Source organism: Panthera pardus, unplaced genomic scaffold (assembly GCF_024362965.1).
Source record: "Panthera pardus isolate Hobbes unplaced genomic scaffold, ASM2436296v1 HiC_scaffold_27, whole genome shotgun sequence".
Lineage (NCBI taxonomy): Eukaryota > Metazoa > Chordata > Mammalia > Carnivora > Felidae > Panthera > Panthera pardus.
This window is the reverse complement of record NW_026526843.1, coordinates 115,846,898-115,865,159: the sequence shown is the minus strand read 5'-3', so window position 1 is coordinate 115,865,159 and position 18,262 is coordinate 115,846,898. Positions and strand designations below refer to the sequence as shown.

The 18,262-nt window shown below is 40.9% G+C and overlaps 1 protein-coding gene across 9 annotated transcripts in view; it reads left to right on the top strand.

The window, feature by feature from the left end:
• Window positions 1-18,262, top strand: part of FRMPD4 (FERM and PDZ domain containing 4) — an 843,299-nt gene that overhangs the window by 574,974 nt on the left and 250,063 nt on the right. The gene's annotated exons all lie outside the window — the stretch shown is intronic.

Below are 18,262 nucleotides of genomic sequence, written 5' to 3'. Positions count from 1 at the left end.
AATGATGAAAGGACTTTGTGTCACAAATCCTCCACCAACACCCCTTCGGCCCCTCCCAGCTCAATTTTCTATTCAACCTGAATGATATTTTCGCGCTATATTTTAACAAGAGGATTTTGTTCTTAATCTTCCCCACTCAGCCCGCACTATCAATGGTGGAAGTTCCAAGGAGGGTTATGTATGGTTTCCTCTTAGGGAGTAATTGGCTGTAAGAAAACAATAACCGAAGAGTTTCCCCTTAGGTATTGATTAAAATGAAAGTAGCTGGGGTCTTCCAGAGCAAAATTTGGAAGCCAGTGAAATGTGACTTCAGGTTTTTCTATTTCCTTTCCTGTTCTTTGTTTTTTACTACAATCGCAAAGGGGATAAGGTTGATTCCTAAGGCTCCGCTCATTCCTAAATTAAGAGGACCAGCACCCAGTTGCCATTTACATATTATGAATATAAAGATTATAAAATATTTGTAAGGAACTCTTTCCCGCGTTGTGTTTGATTATAACACCTCGTTTTGTATGCGGATGTATTTCACGGCTTTGTAGTTTATGGATCATGTAGCAAAACCTGCTGTCTACAAATGGTTGGGGTTTAGGGGAAGGCTGATCATTAGTACCCAAAAATACACTGGCCATTCACTTTGAAGTATGTTTTGTAATAGTGTCGTTTACCTGTGACTGGGATCATTTCATGTCATAGTCCCTTATCATTACTTATGAGAGTCCACAGAAGCTGAGGCTTCAGGCAAGTTGCTGGTTTTTTAGAATTCTTCATGAACATGTGAAGAAACTTCGAGTCTTTTGGCTACCATATATAACGTTCAAGGGAGTGAACTCGTCCATCTTGTGGTAAATGCCAAAGTGCTAAACAGCGAGCTATTAGGAAAACGCTAACATTAATTGAGCATCTATTTTGTTCCAAGTCTTGTCCATATTCTCTCGCTCCCTCCTTCCCTTCTCTGTCTCCATATCCCTCCCTCTCTCTCTCCATCTTTCCCGTTGGCCTTTCTTTTTCCCTGTCTCCTTCTCCCTTCTTCCTTTCTCCCCTTCCCCACTCCCTCCTTTTGTTCTTTGCTGGATATAAATGGTACTGAGTTAGAGTTCCAAAACAACACTCTGCCTCTTGAGGTGAGTGAGTGGTTCTTGGCGGCTTGATGGTCTGTTTCTCCCTGTGTACCCTGTCACCTGGTCTCCTTGATGGCCAGCACTTTCTTAACATTCCGTTAACAATTTGTTTGATGTTGTCTTTGAAGGCGGGGAGCGACTTGTTAAATTCGAATTTATGCTTCTCAAATGAAAGTTTTGATAATCAATACCTTTTAGATTTACATCAGTTCTTACATCTATAATGACCTTGACATTCTTGCAAGGTAAATTTTCATGAGACTGAATTCTAGGTTCTGATGTTCAAATAAAAAATATGTGTTTCGGGGGCGTTTTAATTGGTGTCTTATGACTCCTTCGTTTATACTTTTTACCTCTTTGGAGATTTGATTATAGTTCGTTTGGCTTCCTTTTTGGGTAAGGACAAAAATAAGAAGGGATCTGGCTTGTTTGAGACGAGGGATATTTGCTGTATGTGCATCGTATGCTCATTTTTTCCTTCAGCCTCTTAGAAAAGAGGTTACTAATACCGTGTCTTTTGTCCCTGTTTCTTTAAAATCCTTTGCTTTTGAAACGCCAGGAAAAGGTTTTTCACAAGATTTTGTCTGAGCCTCACGTAATCTCTTTCTGTAGTCATCCTGAGACTATCCCTACTTAATTGAAAAAATTTTTTTTGCTTAATTTATAGATAAGGATGACCTCTCCATGACCTGAGGGCTCAGCTCAGATACCATCTTCTCGTAGAAGCTGTTTCTAGGCTAAGAGACCCTCCTCTGTATCCAGTAGCTTGAGTGCGTTCTCTACTTCGATATTTCTTCAGTCTATTCGATTTCTGTCTTAATAGGTTCTCCTTCCCCATTAAACTGTACACTTCTGTCTATATTGCCAGCAGTCACCCCCACACTGGACACGTGTATCCCACTACTAGTACTTAGAAATAGTGCTAGATCTTTCTTTGGAAAGTGATGACTATAATGCATGCTTTTTCTGTATTATAAATTTAGTTTTTAAGGGGTAGTAACTATATTTTAATGTAATTGATGGCCTCTGCAATTCTCTATGTTTTATTTTTTGCATTTAAAACAGTGTTCTGGTGGGGCACCTGGGTGGCTCAGCCGGTCGAGCGTCCGACTTCGGCTCAGGTCATGATCTCGTGGTTCGTGGGTTCGAGCCCCGCGTCGGGCTCTGTGCTGACAGCTCAGAGCCTGGAGCCCGCTTCCGATTCTGTGTCTCCCTCTCTCTCTGCCCCTCCCCTGCTTGTGCTATATCTCTCTCTCTTCCTGCCTCCCCCATTTATCTATCTCAACAATAAACCCATGTTAAAAATTTAAGAAAATCAAATAAAACATTGTTCTGGGAAGGAGTCAGAGGCTTCAGCGACTGCCACAGGCTCCCGTGGCACGCAGGAGGTCGGGAGTAATCTGCTGGAACAATGTGTTCCACAATTAAGAGACCTCTCCACACGGTCTGAGTGGACGGTTTTACATGCCCTCGTCATGGCATCCCCACTTATCGTCACTCTGGAGAAGGCTTTTGGACCTGTGGCTGGTGCAAGGAAGAGCAGGGAGTGGGTGAGACCGCCTGCCCTTTCAGGTCAGGCTGATCCTTGGTGGATTTGAGCTTCCATCGGTGTTTCTGTTTGTAAACAGTATTTGTTTCTATGTGACATGGTTGGTATATGCGCAGAAGAAAAGTGCTGGGGAACCAGACATAATCATGTTACTCTCTAGCTGCATCCGATGATAATACCATTATTGCTAGTTTGCAAGAAGCTGAAAATAGCCACCGCTTTTTTGACTTTTCTCCCGAAAGGCCAAAGATGTTGCTTTTCTTTTGCTGTTTCTTTTAAAACCTTTGGCATGAATTTTCCTCTTCCAGGTGGCCTCACAATGTCTCTCCAAACACAAGTGCCTTTTGCGACATCTCGTGTGCATTTTTCCGAGCACACCTCATTGTGTCGGAGGAAAGGGCCGGTTGATTAGTTTTGCTCAGACATTCTCTAGGCGTTTGACAGTTTTGACCTCTCCCTCGTGATCCTACTTTGCAGGGAATGTAGACCCTACTGGTTGCAAAGTCCCTCATCCTTTTGCCTTCAAAGGTACTCATTTATATACAGCCACACCCAGGGTCACCGGCATGCTCTCATTACAATGCAAGGGAAGCTTGTTGTATTTTCAGGTTTCTGGGTGAGGCAGACTTTCTGTATTGCATCCTGCTTCTTGTCATACGGCCACCCTTGGCATACTAGAGTAGATAGGGGAGACCCATTTTCATCCATCAAGCTGTACATAACACAGTTGTATCTGGAAACATGCTCTTCTTCTCCCCACATGCTTTTGTTTGGGAAAATATTGTTGTGTTGTATAAGAAGATATTACTTATTCATGGAGGTATTGTTATATTTAAGTGAATTAATAAACATTTGGATCATTTTCCCATTTTAACTTCTAGTGCGGTTTAAAAAATTTTTTTTTAATTTTTTTTTTTTTTACATTTATTTCTTTTTGAGAGAGAGAGAGAGGGAGATAGCACGCGAGCGAGTGGGGGAGGGACAGACAGAGAGGGAGACACAGAATCCGAAGCAGGCTCCAGGCTACGAGCCGTCAGCACAGAGCCTGATGTGGGGCTTGTACTCACGCATCGTGAGATCATGACCTGAGCTCAAGTTGGATGCTTAACCGAATGAGCCACCCAGGCACCCCTAAAAATATTTTTTTTTTAATGTTTATTTCCATTGGAGAGAGAGAGAAAGGGCGGGGGGAGAGGTTGGGAGAGAGGGCGACAGAATCCGAAGCAGGCTCCAGGCTCCAGGCTCTGAGCTGTCAGCACAGAGCCCGATGTGGGGCTCGAACCCATGAGCCCAGGGCTCGTGACCCGAGCCGAAGTCCAGTGCTCAACCGACTGAGTCACCTAGGCACCCACTAATTTCCAGTGCACTTTTATCAATAGATACGAACAACATTAGGCAAAGAGCTTTGACTAGGCCATCAGTAATGTTCGGAAGCAGAAAGGAGTCAAGAGGCCAGAACGATGGTCTTGGTGTACTCTTACTGACCATACTTCTTCACCTCCAATCCTTGCCGTGATCCTATGTGATGTGGCTTCTACCCTCATCAGTACACTGAACCTATTGGCTCCAAAGTCACCGAATTCAGTGGGCAAGTTCTTACTAGACCTGGGAAACCATTCCACACTGTTCTTGACCATTTTCTAGACATGCTTTTATATTGATTCAGGGAAGTCAAGAGAGGAGCGTCAAGCTCAACTCCTGGTGTTCCTTCTCTCACCACCAGTCCTCCTCTGTCTCCTTCTTGTGCTTCTCTTTCGGTGACCACTCTTGAAGGTAAGTAACCCGTGGGGGTCTGGCCTCTTCCCATGCTCCCTGGACAATCCCATTGCTTTGTTGTTTGCAGTGACCATTTCTTGATTGATGATAGCCGTGTCTTTATCCTTGATTTCCTCCCCACTCTTTGGACCTGAATATTGAACAGCTTGCTTGGATACCTCTACTTGGACAGTCCATCAGCACTTACATTGTAATTCGTCATGACCTGCTCCTTCATCAGTATTTCCTTGGCCCATCTTTCATCTAGTTGCCCAATCTAGATTAGACTTTCTTCTCAAAGGAAGCCTTTCTTTGCCCACATCCTCCCCCTTATCCTAGCTCGTGTAATGCCCACACGTGCTCTGTGATGGCATTTGTCAATCCACCTGTGGAATTACTTGTTTGATGTGACCTTCATGAGGGTAGCCGTCTTACCTTTCTTATTTGTCTTGGAATCCTTGCAGCATTAGCAACCTCGGCTGCTCACCAGAATCCCTCAGTACCTATTCATGGAAAGAGGAAGTCCATATTTTTATATGTGCTTTTTTGTTGTAAGGTACAGCGATTACCCTGATTTTTCCATTGTCAAGTAATCATAGAGTGCCTTGAACAGAGAAAAGCAGTGATTTCAGAATTTACCAAATACAACATTCATCGTTTCCCTAAGCCCCGGGTATAATTTCATCTACCGCCCACCAGAAAGACCTAAGAAAGAACACCGATGCGCTGGGGTGGTAGTTGGAGGTGGGCAACATGTTGACCGGGTTCAAAACTTCTGTCTGAACAGAAGGAGGGTGGTTGTAATGAATGAGGATGTGATAAGAACATTTTTTGAGATGACTATGTCACAAAAATAATTCCATTGTTTTTTTTTCTTTCCAGAAATGTTTTAAATTCTAAAACCCCTAACTATAAATATGGTGCTTCCATTTAACTGTTTTATCCTGCCTGTGAACAAATGAAACTATAGAATTTATCATAGCACATAAATTCTCTATTAATGTTATCTGGTAGGTCAGGAAGCCCGAGGGAAACAGGGTTTCATGCTAACTTTGCATTTCTGAAAAAGTAAAATATTTCCAATAGAAGCAAAAGGGTTTTTCTCATTTGTTTCTTTTTCATAGATCTGTATCATTTCTAGTCCATTGCAGAAAACGCTAATGCGATTTAAAGATAGATCATGTAACAAGGGTATTTGAGTTTCTGCTTTGTCGTCTTCCTGCATTCCATTCATATGCTCTTTCCATTGTATTTCCATTATTGTCGATAATTGTATTCTATTCCCACTAGTGTGGACGGGTCGAGAGACCTTCATTTCCTTCCAATCATAAACCCTTATGACGTCACTGTGCAATGTTTTTGATTCTTTGAAATCAGGGTTTGTTTATAAAGCATTTCCTTCTGGTATTATAATTTTAGTCATTAATCCTGGAATTTATAAATGATTATGGCTTTCGGCTTAGCTCCTTTGTCTCTTGTGTGCTGCCTTTTCCTCAAAGGACACGCCTCGTTATCCAGCGAATGAAGACCCTGGTCTACAGATCCATTCAGTTGAACAAATGTGTAATGGGCATCTTCTAGAAAGACATTGCATAGGATGTTAGGGGCAGACGACAGGCCATCACATTCAGTGTATAAAACCTGATTAGAGGAGGGTTTTTGTCTAATTACTTTCTCTTCCTTCCGCCCCACTTTCTTCATCTGAATAATGGGAAAAATGATACCTATTTTTCAGAAGTATATGAAGAATTAAATTATAGAATGCCCATAAAGTGCCTAGCTCAGTGCTTGGGGCACAGTCAGAACTCAATCAATAATAGCCTTATGAGCAAGATTACAAAAGATTAGGACAGATTCCACAGGATTCCACAGTAAGCTACAGAGAGGTATTTTGTTTTCATCCGAAGTGCGATACATAGACGTTTGCGAAGCAAATGAGGACGCTTCCGTTGGATTGGGAAAGAGTTAGGCCAGTGTCTCTCTGAAATTAGCATTTTGACTGTTGTGGGGTCTTCTAATATTCATGAAGGTGATCCGCTGCCAGACTTGAGTGACAGCTCTCTCGCGTGTTGGTTTTTGTTGCTTTATTGTTCACGCTTGTCCCTTTTTAAAGGCAGAATAGGGCCAGAAATGCGAACGATGTGACTTTATCCCTAGTGCCAATGTTTACTGGAGGGAGGGAAGGGCGGTCCACCTATGTAGATGGTGTTTGTGCAAAGTGAGCTCAGCTGTTGAGAAGAAAGCTTTCACCAGCAGCTGAGTGTTTCATAACCTGCCTGTGGAAACCCAGTAGGGTTCCAGAAGCAACATCTAGAGGCAATAACCTTGTGTTCCTGGCATTCTCATGTAAAAGGATTATTTTCTGGGTTTGGGAGAGAAAAACACCTTTTGAAAAAGTCCTGCTCCTGAACTACATCTGTGCGGGAGCTCATCCTGAGCCGGGTCATTTGGTCTCGTAAGCCATACTCTTAACACTGTTCAAGCGCACACCCCAAATTCTTCCTTTCGGAGGTCTTGAAAAAAATATCAAGATTAGGGTTTGAAAAGAATGGAACCTTAAATGAGTGTTCCCCCTTAATTATGTTTTCTGCTCCCACTGCAAGGATTATGGACTTTTAAGCTTCTAATCTTCCACCTTTTTGATATGTTTCCTGTTATAATATTATTGCTGCCTTAGTAGGGGGAAAAAATGGCTGGAGAGGAAAATGAACCCGTTCGATGTAACTGAGGTATTTTGTCTCTGGTTCAATCGTTGTCTTTATTTTAAGAGATTTTTATAATTGCCTTTTAATTACATGAGATTGTTTTTCTTTAAAACAATTTTTTTTTAATGTTTATTTTTGACAGAGGGAGAGAGGAAGTGAGAGAGAGCATGAGCGGGGGAGGGGCAGAGAGAGAGGGAGACCCAGAATTCGGAAGCAGGCTCCAGGCTCCCAGCTGTCAGCACGGAGCCTGACGCGGGGTTTGAACTCACAGACCACGAGATCATGACCTGAGCCGAAGTCGGACACTCAACCGACTGAGCCAGCCAGGCACCCCTCATGAGATTGTTTTTCATGTAGTGAACTAATTTCCTGCTATGTAGTGATGTTCTTTAATTTCGTGCATGAAACTTTGACTCATCATTTTAAAAGAAGAGCAGTCTTCTTTTAGTGGTGTTACTGTGGGTTGACTACTGCCAAGGCCCCCAGTCTCCTGGTTTCAAAAGTTTAAATAAAAGCATTCAACCGTCTGGATCACCTAAGCTTGTCAGCAGATGCTAACAAGTATCACCTGTTGCCTTAAGCTCTTAAAAAACAAATTAAGTGGTAAAGAAGGAAGGAACCAAGGAAGGAAGAGAAGCTTTGAAAACCAATGCTCTTTTTGGTTGAAGGGGCCATGTTGAGTTTTTAATGACTTTTTATTTACTTGTTAATGGTGACAGAGCATTGTGTATGTTTGTGTGGAAGAACTGAAACATGTCACCAGTGAGAGATGATGGAGAGTGTGCCATGTGGATACAGTAACTGATCAGAGAGCAGATTTTTAGAACTTGCAGTATGGCCCTTGTCAATTCTTTTCCAGTGGATTTCTTCTCCTATGTCTAATCAGCCAGTAATGCTTGCCATTGAAAACCGTCTACAAACAATGCGTAACTTAGTCCTCGTTTTACTAATTATATTGGTTTTGTTTTCTCTTGTTACATTTTGTATATAATATAGTATTCCTGGAATATCAAAAGTTCTTTCAATAATTTTTTTTTCCTATTTTCCGAGAAGTTTTTAAAAGAATATTATGAAAAAATTTTTGTCTTGGTTATCGCAAAAAGTTTTACACAATTGTCTTTTTTTTTAAGTTTATTTATTTTGAGAGAGAGAGAGAGAGAGAGAGTGAGCAAACAGGGGAGGGGCAGAGAGAGAGAGAGAGAGAGAGAGAGAGAGAGAGAATCCCAAGCAGGCTCCACACCGCCAGCGCAGAGCTCGACGTGTGGTCGATCGAACTCACGAACTGAGAGATCATGACCTGATCCGAAGCCAAGAGTCAGACACTTAACCGATGGAGCCACCCTGTTGCCCCTGTACAATTGTCTTAAGTGATAAAATTGAAGTGTCCAGAGCAGTGCTTCTCAAAGTTTAATGAGTATGATCATTACCTTGGTATGTTGGTAAATGTAGATTCTGATTAAATGTATCTGGGTCAGGTCATGAGCTTGAGTTTTCTATGAGCTCCCAGGTGATGCTGAAGATGCCAGTCCATAGACCACACTGTGAGAAGAAAGGTTGAAGTCCAAGTCTGAAGGTCATGTTCCATTTCACCCTCACTGCATACACAAGAAGTGAGTGTGTATCCCCCTACTGCCTCAGTCTGTCCATGTGGGAAAAGTTACACTGTCACATCATGAAACTAGGAAAACTCCTCTAACGGTTTTTGAGTTACTCAAGCATTCTCTGGTTATATGATTGCAAGTTCTACCTGAGTTATAAGTAAAGATTATCATTTCACATGTCCTCGATCTGGGGTAAAGGTAGTGTTGTTCATATAATGCTTTGGTGTTCTCAAAAACAGGCCGTGGTGTAAAAACAAATCCCGCCATAACTCATTTCTAATTTTTCCCAAGTGTTTTGGACTGAATGTTGGTGTCCCTTCAAAATTCCTAGGTTGAAGCCCTAACGCCCAAGGTGGTGGTGCTTGGTGTGAAACCTTTTGGAGGTGAGAAGATTTAGATGAGGTTGTCAATGTAGTCCCCATAATGGGATTAGTGTCTTTATAAGAGGAGCGAGAGAAACCAGAATGCTCTCTCTTCCAGCCTTCTCTGCTTTCTGGAAGCCTCAAAAAGCGTTCTCTCCAGGTATAGAATCTGCTCCCACCTTGATCGTGCACTTCCCAGGCTCCAGAACTGTGAGAAATCCACGTCTGTTGTTTAAGCCTGACAGTCTAGGGTATCTTCTAAGTCAGTGCAAGCTGACTAATACGGCAAAGGATGTTTTTAGGCATTGAATATGTGAAGTCCCTCTTACAAAAATTCCTAAACCACTTTAAACAAGTTCTCCCATTGTTGCTAATTAGTCTCCTGTTCTGCTGTCATTCTTGAAGACAAAATAAAAATGAACTAGACCCTTGGCGTTCTTTGCGAAACAGGCTTATCTACTGAATTTGTGTTGATGCTTAGCTGTCTTTTAAAAGTCTATTCTTCTATTTGGTTAGACCACATTCTTCAAAGAAATGCCACCTCCCTTCTGTTTACTGTTTTAGCTTTGTGTTTTGCAATGTTCTTATGTGTCCTTGGCAAGGCAGTTCTCAAAGTTATTAGAAATTGCCAGTAAACCAAAGTTGGATTTCTCTTCCTTCTCTTCTGTGTTCACGAAAACATCAATAAAGATTACATGTAAAAAGGCACTCTCTTAAGTTTTCTTAGAACTCTGGGTTGGCTAAATCCTGTTCTTGTTCATTGCTGAATGAATCTGTGGTCATCATATTATAGATAGCAAACAATTTGTTGTATAAAAAGTACTAAAAATTGAAATCAAAATTGAATAGTTTCCTGATAATAGGTTTTACATTTTTTACGTTTCCTTCAGTGGTTCTCAGTTGGAGGCCGTGGTCAGGACAAGGACAGTTTGGCTCTCACAGGGACATGGGCAATGTCTGACATTTGGGTGGGCAGGACTGAGGGTGGATGGGGGATGCTGACTTCTTGTGGGTCAAGGTCAGGCATGTTGTTAAGCCTTCCACATTTGTTGTGGCACATTTCTACACAACAAAGAATTATGTGAACCCAAATCTCAAGAGTGCCAGGGGTAAGAAATCCTGGTTTACTGGGGCACCTGGGTGGCTCAGTCCATTAAGCGTTTGACTTCAGCTCAGGTCATGATCTCACGAGTCATGGGTTCGAGCCCCGCGTCGGGCTCTGTGCTGATAGCTCGGAACCTGGAGCCTGCTTTGGATTCTGTGCCTCCCTCTGTCTCTGCCCCTCCCCTGCTTGTGCTCTGTCTCTCTCTCAGAAATAAAGCAAAGATTTAAAAAACAAAGAATTCCTGCTTTACTATTACTTCATATATTGTTGCCCGCTTACTCTTTTAGTGTGTGAGGGAATTAGCCATGTGATTCACATTAGAAAAAGAAGAATCGTATATTCTTTGGCAACAAAATTGGATTCTTTGTGATATTTTGATATACTTTGCATAGGTAATTTTTTATGTTCTTAATGACAGGATATATCTGTATATACTAAACCATTAAACATTTCTCTAATTTCTTTTTCAACTCATAAATACCGTACAACTCTGTCATTTCGTCCTATTTATTTAAAAATACAGTTTGGTAACAACTATTCTTTGAGAAAGACTAGGGTCCCTCAGACTACAGCGAATGGTCCCTATTTCTGGGCGGAATATGGAGTTACGTTTTCTGTCAAAGTATTGTGATGTGACATTGCAAGGTATACATTATAGAAAGAAGATCACTCTTATTGAATCACGTTGATCCTGAGTCTCTGTGGACAAGATGGCCGACCATTCTGCCAGTGTTCCCAGAGTCTTCCACTGTCCAGGGTGAGCCAGCTTGAGGGATATTTGGGACCAGCCCCCTCACCGTAGAGCTCCGTATTGGCAGTTGGCCACTATTAACCATGGCAACGGTAATGAGATTATATAAAGCAAAGGCTGAGCCCTGAAATCAATGACCTAATTTAAGCCAATATGCACAGGCTCGGTTTGCATAAGGCCTTTTTATCCTTTTTCATCTGAGCTGCTGACTTTTAGAAGGACCTCTGTAGGCCGCTCTCCTGCCTCCACCTTCAGTAGGCCTTAGAAAAAGCACCAGGGAACAAGAAACGGAGTCCACCTCACCCCAAACTGAGAAACAAAGCCACGAGACAAAAATGCCAGAGCAGAGGGCAATTAGACAGAGTGATTAAGTAGCTCTGTTGGTCCTTCCAGAAGCACAGACTTCTGCTTTTATGCTGGTTCATGAAGAACACTGTGTCATTCTGTTCATTTCATGCCCTCTGGGAAACCTCTGTCAATTCTGCTCTTCTAGCTATACCTTTCAATCTTTCCTTGGAAATAAAACGTACTCAATCTCGTCTCTATTCCTTGGGGTTTTCGGCTATAGAATTCAGTGTTTGTCGAGTGGGTTAGCATCCTTGCTGTCACCCACTGTGTGACCTCAGATAAGGTATATAATCTCTCTGTGCCTCTTCTCGTTGAAAACGAATCCAGTAATAGTCAACACATTGGTATTAATCAGCGAAATTAATGCTGGTAAACCTTCTAAGATGATGTCTGACACATTATAAGGACAATGTAAACATTAGCTGTCGTGATTTGTCGATTTAAAAGCTAACTTCTGTTGGAACACCTTAGTCATTAATTTTGCTTTGATGTAATGATAATTAATTGGTCTTGAAATGCCTTTTCCAGTACTTTATCACCACATATGTGAGAACGTTCGATGTCCCTCATACAAAACCTCATGTTTGTCACGAGCCCGGTTTCTCTCCCAGCTGTATTTTTGTCTTTCCGTGTCTCTAGTAGAAAAAAGCAAACAATCAAGCAATCAGAATTTTGCTGGCTCAATTCAAGATGCACACCTAATTCTCAGGGGTAGGCCAGTTCTGTACAGTCACCTCAAGCTAAAGGTCCCAGATGAGCAACTGAGTGACAATGAAATTACAAGGTATAGAAAACCTAGGAGAATAACGCCTCAGCGCAAAAGTGAAAGGAAGCAAGACTTGGGTCAGTCTTTTTGGGGTGTGGGCTTGGGAGATAAAAGGGAGAAAACAGGAAGATGGCGCTCATGTGCTGAGACAAGGCCAAGTTCTTGCCCTCACCACCTGCTAAAGCTACCCTATATCCAGGTGCCGCCTCCAGTCAACAGTGAACGTGACCAATGCCACAAAGGGTGATTTCTGCGAGTCCGTCTGGTAAAAGATGCTATTGTTTCTATTTTTATCCAAGATTTTAATTACCAATCATTTTTAACATATGACCGTCCTAAACGGCTTATGATACAAAAACCAAAGTCCGTCACTTCCTTTCCCCTGCTTTGCTCTCCCCTGAAGCAAATACATTTACTGTGGTTTAGTTATTCTGTTATTTACAAGTACATTTTTTTAACATAATGCAGAAATTGCTATCCTGCTTATTCATCCAGGTTTAGCCATTATCTTGTGACCTTTTATTATGACAGATTTTAACCACATCTTTATTTTTGTTACGTCGGCATAGAGTGTTTTATTATGGTGTTGATTTAAAGATTATTCTGCCCTAATCTCAGTGTCTTATTGGGATTACCCTTCTTTCCGTGAAGAATTGTTTTGATCTTACAATTGCCATGGTTTGTTGGTTTGTTTGTTTCTTAATCATCTGGAAAAGTCTTCATACACCCCTAAGAATTCTTGAAACTACCTCTCACCACAGTTTTCCCTAGGGCCCAGTAGGTCAGATAATTGATCAGTTTCTATTTTTTTTTCCTGAATTACTGTACCTTCCATCAATCTTGGGCTACTCTGAAGCTCTCATTTTGACTGGGTTCTCACATTTCCATTAAGTCATTCTATAGGTAGCTGGTGTATTGACTTAGTCAATGGGGATGCAGACCCAGGTGAATAAAGCTCTTTCTAGGGATCATCAGTCAAAGGCCTCTTCCTGGAGAGTTGCCTCACCCTTCTTTCCCTTGTAACCTGTGCCTCTGATTCTTTAAATTCTTGGGAGTGATGAGGAAGTAAAGTGCTTGCTTCTGCCATTTTCACCCTCACTCCTCAAACCAAAGCATCTGGATTTTTCTCTCTGCTAAGTTCCTTTAGCTTTCCTCCAGTTGATTGCTGTAATTTAGGATCTAGGTGCTCCTAAGTTGTTGGAGATTTGTCCTGTTTCTTCAACAGTTCTGAGTTTAATGTCTTTCTTCTTTAAAGTATGACTCTGATGCCCTTTTGTGTGCTTTGAATTTCAGGTGGTAAGCGTTGTCTTGCCCCTTCCTCAAAGGGTCAGTTAATGGACTCCAATGATTTGCAACAAAACTAAGGGTTGTTATGATCTCATTTCCCTTAATCCTATTGTAACAAATTCTCTTGTCTTTCCATATCAACTCATTTACCCTTCCCCAGAGTTGCTGTGTACCTTTCCTGGTTCAAGGAAAACCCGTTCTCAATGTGACTTTCAGGGAAAAAGCTACGTCTTCCTTGTTTTTTGTCTTGAATGGTGTTAACTCTTGGCAACTAGTCCTGCCTTCTCTTTAATCCCATTGTTTGCACATCAGTCTCCAGAACTGCTTCAGGGAAAGACATCATCTCATTTGTTTACCTCTGTGTCTTCCACGACTGCAGAGTTCCTTCCTTAGAGCAGGTGCTCAATCATATGTTCAATGAATGGATGAAGCATACTTTTTTCGGATGATAGCCCTCTAAAAGACAAAGACCATCTCGATCTTATTGCCTTGTTTGGCCTGTTCTGGTGCTAATGTCAGCTTCAGCAGTAGCTGTGGATTGATAATCTCAATGACGAGAGGGAAAAGTTGTTGCTGAAACCCACTTCTGATTAGTGAATTACCTTCTTGAGTTTTACACCCTTTTTTCTACAGTTTTATTGTATCACGAATCGGTTTATCCACACCCTTTGTTTTCTTGATCTTCCAATTTTTAAACATTTTCTTACATCTCTCAGATAGATGTACCTCTGTCTTTAGGGGAAAAAATGACATTATTGACGTCTTCTGTAGATGAAAAACATTCTCTGAAGCATTTAACTGCTGCTGTTAGTTTTCCAGAAAAATATTTCCATTACATTTAGGGTTTAGAAGAGTATTTATATTCAAATTGCATAGAGCAATTCAGTCTTTTCCTTGAGTAACAAATCAAATTGCATCTTAAATATTATATTTAAGAGAGACATAGCTTTCCATTTTGGCTTTTAGGAACATATCTTCAATCCATTTATTCATTCATTTATGCAAACATTTATTGAAAACTATTATGAGTCAAGCAATTTGGGGGATTTAGGTATGCATATGTAAATAAGATACGTTCTCTACTCCAAAGGAGTCTTGGAGCGAAAAAACCCATAATTTACAAGCAAAATACAAGGCATTCCATGTGACTATATAATGGTTCATGGGACCAGTGTAAAAGGACATGAATGTGCTATCTGATGACTGAGCTTCATTAAAGAGGAAATCTGTAATCTTGCTATTCTCAACAACTTTTTGAATAGCCCGAATGTCAACCTGTTCAAGCAAAATTTAGGTTATAATCCATCAACCATGTATCGACTACTCACTATATGTTAGGTGAGGGTCCCATTGTTTACACATATCTAATAAAACTAGTAGCATGAGTTAAGGTACGTTTGATATTTATAACAGAATGGAGTGAACTAAGTAGGTAAATAGGAAGACTTGGAATTTTCCATTCACTTCCATTCCCATTGGGATTTTGTGGTTGTTTCAAAAGTCTGTGCAGACTAGACTGTGGAGTTCTAATAGAGGTCCATTCCTCTTTTTTTAGTGGCGATTAAGTGTTTGTGTATTCATGAATTACAATACATGATTGTTGTGCCCAAGATCATCTGTGATAAACTGCTTGGTTGATCACTTTATTTACTCTGGTTCATGTCACATCATTGGAAACACAAAAAAGCGATACGTTTAAGAAGGTGTCCTTTGTCCTTCATCTGGTGTGACATTTGCTTTTTCTTGAGGATACAAATTTTGCCAAGGAACTTCAGGTTACGTCAAGGCGAACAGGAAGAAATAAGCACAAGGTCCGCTTATAGGGAGAGTCAGGCTGGCCAGAGCTGGAAGTCCCCTCCCTGCATTCCGTTAACTTAGGGTTCTAAATTTGTTTTAGACTGATCTTTGCCAGAGTTGGACATTTCAAGCCCACCTCTAACTTAGGCCTGTGAATTTCTTTGCACTTTGTAGAAAGCACTTCCTCCATATATGAGCACTGTCTTCAGTTCTACACTAACGTGTTTCTTCACAGAGTTCCTCACTGATCGTTCCTGAAGAAACAGGAGCCCTACTTCCACTCTGGCACCTGTTACACTCTTTATCTTTATCCATAGTACTGAACATCCAAAATATCATGTCTTAGTTACCCATTGTTATGTAACAAATCATTCTAAAATTTAGTGACTGGAAACAACTAACGTTTAGGGTTAACACAGTTTCGGTTGGTTGGGGATCTGGGCATTGCTTGACTTAGATCTCTGGCTAAGGGTCTGTCACAAGGCTGCAGTCAAGGTTTCCACCATGACCACAGTCATCTCAACTTTACATTGTGCTTCCATGATCATCTACTCAACTCTCATGGGATTCAGTTCCTCCAGGTTATTTGACTGATGTCCTTACTATTTCACTGGCTATGGTTCAGAGGCTACCTAAGCTGTTCCATTAGACTCCCTCTGGAGCAGCCTAAAACATTGCAGCTGATGTCATCAATGTGAGTGAGCAAGCTGCAGTGAGCGAGTGCCCGTGTGATGAAGTCCGTGGTCTTCTAAAACTTAACCTCAAAAGTGAATTCCCAACGCTTTTGATGAATTCTTTCATCATAAGTTACTGACTCCTGTCCACACACAGGGATTGTGGATCATACAAGGACATGAATTGTAATCATGTTGGAGGTAAAGATTGTGGGGAGCCATCTTAGAAGGCTGGCTACTAAATTCCTTATATTATTAATTATTTTCCATCTTGTCCTCCAGAAACCAAAATATAAACTCAAGGAGAGCTGGGATTTTGCCTGTTATGTTCATTGCTTATTTTCTATGTTACTCAAAGTGTAGGGAAATCCCATGGATATTTGTTGAATGTTGCGTTTCATACAATAAAGGAGCTTTTGGAATGAATGTTAGTATAATTTTTCTAGATGTTTACACTATAGCATTGTATCCGTCTTCTTTAACAAGTGGAGACTCATGAATAACTTCTTGAATTTCTTCCCCCCTCCTCATAATACCCACTTTTGCATTCCAAGCTTTCTATGCGGGACTTATTTCAGTTCCCACATGGTAACAAAGTGTTATGGACATGGTAACAAAATCTTCTCACACATAGATTCCTCATCCAAACTTCTCCTCCTCCCAAAGTAGTTAGAGGTACATTTTTCATTCCTCCATGTATCCTCTATGAAACTTCAGATGATATGCTTAATCCTTTGGTTCTTGTCTCACACACTTGAGTATTCACTGAGACTCAACTTGATAATATAAGGATACTATTTCAACTAGCATTTCCTGGATAATATCTCAATGGATTTTTTTTCCCCTCCCATCTAACATCTCTTGTTCCCTTATGATAAGGTATAGCATCACTTCTTTAGCTGAATTTTTGAGATTTTTTGTTTTCTGTTGTCAGTTGTAAATATCAATGATTAGAAATCATTTACATGTCTTTGCTTATCCTCTCATAATTGGTTCTTTGAAGTGATCCTTCAGGGTTTAATGTTTGTACGCATTTAAAATTCTTGAGACCTATTAGGAAACTGCTTCACCAAAATTATATCTACTTGATCTCCTAGTATCTATCTCCTTTATGATTCCATAGCCTGCATTTTGTAATATCATCTTTATGGTGTTTTCCAGACTGATAAATTGAAAACAATTTCACATTTAAAGCTATTCAACTCCCAGTGCAATTGACTGGTTTTAATATCGATATTCACATTTCTTTGTCTTGTGAATTAAGTGTTCATTCAGTGATTATTCTTTTTACTTGGGGTATTAGTCTTTTTTTTTCTTCTTCTTGGTTTTAACGTTTGCTTATTTAGAGAAGAAGAGAGAGAGTGCATAAGCAAGGGGAGGGGCAGAAAAAGAGCAAGAGAGAGAGTCTTTTTCATATTGATTTGTAAGCACTGTTTGTATATTATAGAATCCATTTTCTCTTGTCAACATTTGTTACCATTAGGTTATCCAGTTTGTCACGTATTTTTGTATGTTGTGATGTGTTGATGTAAAAATCGATGTTCAGTTTTCATATAGTTTAATGTAGCAGTCTTTTGTTTTGTTTTGTTTTTTGTTTATTCATTTTGAGAGAGAGAGAAAGTGTGAGTGGGGTAGGGGCTGAGATAGAGGAGAGAGCAAGCATCCGAAGCAGGCTCTGCACAGACAGCGTGGAACCAGACACTGGGCTAGAACTCACCAACCGCGAGATTATGACCTAAACCTAAGTCAGACACTTACCAACTGAGCCACCACTCAGGCTCCCCAAGTCTTTTTTTTTTTTTTCCTTTAATACATTCTCCTAAGTGAATATACTAAGTGTATATACTTAGACCTTAGCCTCGAATACATATTTAAATTGAAGTCTTTTACATTTGGAATGATTTTCTTTATTTTTAAGGGCCACTTAGGATTTCTGAACCTTGACACTGTTGACACTGGATGTGAATACCATTTTTCTTTTTTTGAGAGAGAGAGAGATAGAGAGCAAGGAGGGAGGGGCAGAGAGAGAGGGGGAGAGAGAAAATCCCAAGCAGGCTCCACACTGTCAGCACAGAGCCCGATGCAGGGCTCGAACCCATTAATCATGAATTCATGACCCGAGCCGAAACCAAGAGTCGGATGCCCACCCGACTGAGCCACCCAGGCATCCCAGGAGTGGATAGCATTTTATTTGGAGGAAGCAGGCTCTCCTGTGACTTGTAGAATGTTCAGCAACATTCCCAGCCTCTACTGAACAGCTGTCAGCAGCTGTCTCTTCTTCTCCCAACAATCAGACTTGCTTCCAGTTATTGACCAATGTCTGTGGATGGGATTAAGTGTGCAAAATAGTCCACAGCTCAGAACCACTGTGCCTGAACAATAGGTCATGTAAACTGGGGACAGAGGGGGAACGTATGGGGTGAAGTGCATGTAGAAAGGAATTT